Consider the following 6,485-nt stretch of genomic DNA (forward strand, 5'->3'; position numbering starts at 1 on the left):
AGGCTGCTTGAGTGGGAGGTGGAAAAATAACTAAGGTTAAATGGTTTCAGATCATAAATGACTGAAATAAAGTATCGGATAATGGTGTTTTAAATGGGAGTTCTTACTAGTAACACAAATTGTCTTATAATAAAGGAGGGGCTAGAATAATCGACACACTGGTATATGCAGGGCAGAACAATCAGAAGAATCCAGAATCCCAATGTTCCTTTGGACTCGACTCATTTCAGCAAACTTGGGTTTACCTGACCATGCATCTTTAACTTCAAAAACTGAAAAATGGACTAAACCTGTAACAATCTGCCAGGGTGAAAGAGATTGGGAAATCCAGGAATATTGGTGTGTGGAATGAGGAAAAGCCAAAGAGGCCTGACAGGAAACTTTAGCTGCATGTGTAGCCCAATAACTGGACAGGGAGAGATGCAAGTCCCAAATAAGCCATGCTACTGTTCATGGTGCTCTTGATTTTGGATATAATTCTCTGGAACCAAACTGCAATGCTAACAATGTCCAGATCCAGGTGCCACCTCCAACTGCAGGCATCTTTAAAGTAGACATTACTGGTGCAGTCATGAGGAGACACTCTTCTCTTTCTGTTCAAGGTACCGGTTATGGCAATTAATGCTGGCAGAAGAGCTTCAGGCCCCTTTCAATGAGGTAAAAATCCAAAATCATGAACAGCTTTCAATGTGTAAGGACAATCCATGTTTACTAAGTGATCCTTTCCTAAAATTCGAAAGGTTTTGAGGGTAAAGAGCCACATGGCCTGCACCAATGTCAAAGCTGGAAGAGGAAACGAGAACAAGTTGAATTCCCAAATACCAGCGCCCTATCTATCAAGTGTGATGAGGAGCCAGTCAGCCAAAAGCGTTAAAGCTGTGCTAGGCAATGGTGAATCTTATCAGTTTAAATGTGGAGAGGTGGTCCAAACTACACTTAGTGAGCCACACCATTCCGAACTGTTCTATTCAGTTAGTACAAGAGTTGCTGGATTTAAGAGATGGTGGATCATTCAACATGCAGTAGAATGAGCTGTGTGACAGCAAGCCAGATGCAGAAGGTGACTCGAATGGCACAAACTGCCAGCCTGCCACGTATGGCCACAAAACTCCAAGTGCAAGGTAAGCAGTCACTGCTGCTTTCATGCAGTTAGGAAAGGCAAACGTGACTGAGATAGATAGATAGATAGATAGATAGATAGATAGATAGATAGATAGATAGATAGATAGATAGATAGATAGATAGATAGATAGATAGATAGATAGATAGATAGATAGATAGATAGATAGATAGATAGATAGATAGATAGATAGATACTTTATTAATCCCAAGGGGAAATTCACATACTCCAGCAGCAGCATACTGATACAAAAAACAATATTAAATTAAAGAGTAATAAAAATGCAGGTAAAAACAGACAATAACTTTGAATAATGTTAACGTTTACCCCCCCGGGTGGAATTGAAGAGTTGCATAGTTTGGGGGAGGAACGATCTCCTCAGTCTGTCAGTGGAGTAGGACAGTGACAGCAATCTGTCGCTGAAGCTGCTCCTCTGTCTGGAGATGATACTGTTTAGTGGATGCAGTGGATTCTCCATAATTGACAGGAGTCTGCTGAGTGCCCGTTGCTCTGCCACGGATGTCAAACTGTCCAGCTCCATGCCTACAATAGAGCCTCCTTTCCTCACCAGCTTGTCCAGGCATGAGGCGTCCTTCTTCTTAATGCTGCCTCCCCAGCACACCACCGTGTAGAAGAGGGTGCTCGCCACAACCATCTGATAGAACATCTGCAGCATCTTATTGCAGATGTTGAAGGACGCCAGTCTTCTAAGGAAGTATAGCCGGCTCTGTCCTCTCTTGCACAGAGTATCAGTATTGGCAGTCCAGTCCAATTTATCATCCAGCTGCACTCCCAGGTATTTATAGGTCTGCACCCTCTGCACACAGTCACCTTTGATGATCACGGGGTCCATGAGGGGTCTGGGCCTCCTAAAATCCACCACCAGCTCCTTGGTTTTGCTGGTGTTCAGGTGTAGGTGGTTTGAGTCGCACTATTTAACAAAGTCCTTCATGAGGTACCTATACTGGAACTAGACTGGATGTAGACATTTCCAATAAATACCTAAAAGGGGTATTTATGCTGAGATTCTGTGCGAGAATTAATTGAGAAAAGCTCTGAGTCTCATGACACTGTCAAATTCTATGGGCTAATGATGGGTGAGGTTGAAACCTAAAGGAAGCCTCAAAGATTTGGAAAGGCAATTTCTAGAAAGTCTAATAAGGTGTTTGTGATGCAGAAGAAGCAAGTGCTCTACGCTGTTTCCATACTGTTATAGTCTAATGTGCCAATTTAAAGATAGACTGTGTCAATTCCTGCAGTAAGAGTTTAGTCATTGCTCTGAGGTCCTGTGCGTTTGCACGTCATGTTCTTAAAAGATGTGTGGGATTGATTCCGCTCCTAAGGCTGAAGAGTTTGATGAGCATTTATTCCTGTCATGCACACAGAGCTTGCCTCTATGAGTAAAGACAAGCACACCTGTTTCAGGGGTGAGTCATGGTCTCGGTTATTGGGCCGATCACAACCAGCTTCATGAATGCGCACGGCCGACTGCCTCCATCTCTCAAGATTATGTACAGTAAATGAAGGTGATGACTAAATATAAGCAGTTCCTGGTATTTCAGTGATTAGTACCTACCAAAAGTGATCGAAAGAAGGAAAGCTGGTGAACAGGTGGCAGGATCATGGGCATCCAAGGCCCCTTGATGTGTATGGGGAGCAAAGGCTAGCCCGTCTGATCCGATCCCACAGAAGAGCTACTGTTGTCCAAATTGCTGAGATAAAGATGTCAGAGCACACAATGTGTCACAGCAATCAAATACCCAAAGCTGACCCCTGTCCACTACCAAAAGTGCCTTTAATGGGCACATGAGTGTCAGAACTGGACCATCGAGCAGTGGTGGAAGGTGACCTGGTCTAATGAATCATTTTCTATTGGCTCATATGTACGGCTCCTGCCTGAGCAATTGTATTGCTTAGCGATTCCCTTCCGGAGTCTTCACCTCCTCTGCCAATCTGTTGTAGCTTCCAAAACATCTGCCCAGGTGATTGCATGACTTGTGACTTCCTCTTATGCTATTCCCGTGCTACCTGCTCCACCTAGTGCTTGTCTTGCTCCATACTGGCAAACTCAGTGATGATTAAATCCATCTTGTCCTCCCTGCTGACTCTGGACCACCAGCATTTAACCTGAAATGCATTGCTCTGCTTATAGCTGTGTGTGATGTAGAGTATCTCATGAAGATTATTATTGTTCTACAAGCCGGAGTGCGCTTGACAGGCTTGTTTGGCTTTATTTAGTTGTACTTTTTATGGACTCTATGTGCTTTCCCAGTTTCATTTCCACATATTATGACAGCTCAGACAGCACCAGCTTGATAGGTTACCTGAATGTGTCAATTTGCATATCTCCCAGCGTCCCACCTGTACTGAAACATCACTAACCTCAGATACTCATGGATTCTGAAGAAAACTGTCAAAGATCAGGGAGGAGAATCAGCTAAGATGGTGGGCTTGAAATAGATAGACAGAAGTCCCAGGGGGAAATCTGTCCCATTACAGAAGCTCCTTAAATAGTTGAGTTTAAAAATAGGTAGATAAGAAATAAATATATACACACACGCTTTTCTCTGAACACACCAGAATGACTTTAAAGAAAGAAAATTCAAAAGAAAGAAAAAGAAGAGAAACATCTGACTTGGCAGTCACATGAAGGCACAATAAATGTATATTGCTGTTGGTATAAAGGAACCCCTGTAGTGTTTCTTGACAGACGTCTGCTGAATAATTTGTAAGCTGAAAGTCCTCACAGTTAGTGTGTCAGAGAAAGGTTATGCAGCAGTGTTCACAATGGCACTCAGTCTCTTCTTCATTCTTTCCTCCTCTACTACCTCCAGGGGGTCCAAAGTGTGGCCCATAACTGAGCCAGCTGTTTTAATTAGCTTGTTAATTTGGTGGGCCTCTCTTGAAATGATGTTACTGATGCAGTACACCACAAACTTAAGTGGAACATGCTGTATTTGAGACAAATGAGAATGATAGATAGTCAAGAAGATTGATATCCCTTCAAGCAGCTTTTGTATTAACATGCAGTACAGGGGGGTATTTTCCGTACATCGCTTAAATCATCCGAGATCAGATGCCTCATCTTGGATGAGTTAATGCCAGTGAAACTCATCCAGGATAAGTCGGTTTTTCAAATGCAGCCGTGTAGTAGATTAGTCTAGCTGGATCTAATCATCCGAGATGAATGCGCGCGCCCGCGCTGATTGAAAAGCCCATATATATTGAGTCTAGAAAACATGATCAGCAAGTCCTTGATAGGCTGTAACAAAATGACGAAAGAACAGGCGCATTTTTTTTTTTTTTCTTCACACAAGCGGAGCAGGACATAAAGAATTCGAAGGACATAAAAATTTCAAGATTTAATATGCACAAAGGGAAACACTGCAAAAGCAGCCCAAACCAGAAAAGATGGCTGGCAAAAAGTGGCCGACAAATTAAACGCTAAGTAGTGTGCATTGTACTTACTGAATGCAGCGTTTCATTTCCTATGTGTCAGATTAATTATTATTTAATATGTCATAATTCCAGATCAAACGTGAGCACAAGGAGAACATGGGAACAGGTTAAAGTGAAGTACAAGAATATACTTCAAACTGGTAAATATTGGTATATATCTATTTAAAGAATTGTTGACATAATGAATCTATACATATTAATAAAAGGCAAAGCCCTCACTGACTCACTGACTGACTGACTGATTGACTGACTGACTGACTGACTGACTCACTCATCACTAATTCTCGAACTTCCCGTGTAGGTGGAAGGCTGAAATTTGGCAGGCTCATTCCTTACAGCTTACTTACAAAAGTTAGGCAGGTTTCATTTCGAAATTCTACGCGTAATGGTCATAACTGGAACATATTTTTTGTCCATACACTGTAATGGAGGAGGCGGAGTCACGTATCGCGTCATCACGCCTCCTACGTAATCACGTGAACTAAAAACAAGGAAGAGATTTACAGCACGAGTCAAACGCGGGAACGAAGGTAAATGACGTTAATTTTTGACTGTCTTTTAATACTGTGTAAGCATACATATTAACACATGTGCAATTAAACGTGTGCATTTACGGGGTGATTTCTCAGGCTTAAAAGCTCGCCTTTTATCAAACGCGGGGACAAAGGTAACTGACGTTGTTCACTGTCTTTTAATACTGTGTAACCATACATATTAACACATGTGCAATTAAACGTGTGCATTTACGGGGTGATTTCTCTGGCTTAAAAGCTCGCCTTTTACTAAAAAGGTAAATGCAAAACTATTTTCAATCAGTTTATTGAAACGCTCCCGTTAAGGATTGCAATAACATATTCGCAAGATAAAAGAACGAAGTAGGGGGAAATGAAGGAGGAGCCGCAAACAGCGAAGAGCAAAAAATTAATTAAACAATTGAGAAGGGAGCGAGTGAAGCATACAAGCATGTTCATAAGGGAAACAAAGCACGGTGTAAAACGTAAGTTTAAATCAAGTTTATAGAAACGCTCCCGCTGCGGATTGCAATAACATATTCGCGAGATAAAAGTTTAATGAGAAGACACGAGGTATAAACGAACCACACGCCGTGGCGCAACGTTAGGGGCAACAGTTTCAACCATTCTATGATCTGCTTCTCGCAACTGAAAGACGGCACATGGCGGATGTTAGCCGACTTGCTGACCGCAACGTTAGGGGCTTCAACTCTGGCGCTGACGCCACATCTCAGTGCCAACACTTTGCAGACTCTACTTAAAAGACACGCCCTCCTCACTGGACAGTTAAAAAGACCAATCAAACTAACGATGACATCAAGTATTACCCAATCAAAAGTAGGAAAGGAGGCATCTTCATAAAATGCGTGTGGGATGATTTGCATGAGACGCTGCTTTAAAAAAAATGATAAAAAAAATAAGGGACAAATCCCGTCCAGTATTGATTCAAAACGGGACGCGCAATTTCATTCTCAAATGCGGCACGATTCCGTATTTTAAAGGACGGGTGGCAACCCTACAGTGCCAGGTAACCACCCATACAATCACATTCTGATTCAGACTAGGAATGCAATGAATGTAATTACCCCGATCTACATACAAGGCGAAAGTCTTGCAACATTCAAAGATGATGGTTTGGGATAAGTACACCATACAACATAAAAGAGCTTATGAAGCCTTGAACCGAAAAAAGCAAGATCTCAGAGATCGTAAAAAAAAAATAGGAGGTAATGTCGTTTTACTCGCTGTAGATTTTAGTCAAACATTACCAGTTATTCCACGAGGGAGACCAGCAGATGAACTCAACGCGTGTTTAAAATCCATGCTTCTCCCACGCTCGGTTATATGTCGCGTGTTCTCGGGTAGGTACACCAAAAAATGTATACATTTAAGCA

This window comes from Erpetoichthys calabaricus, chromosome 13, assembly GCF_900747795.2.
Source record: "Erpetoichthys calabaricus chromosome 13, fErpCal1.3, whole genome shotgun sequence".
NCBI lineage: Eukaryota > Metazoa > Chordata > Cladistia > Polypteriformes > Polypteridae > Erpetoichthys > Erpetoichthys calabaricus.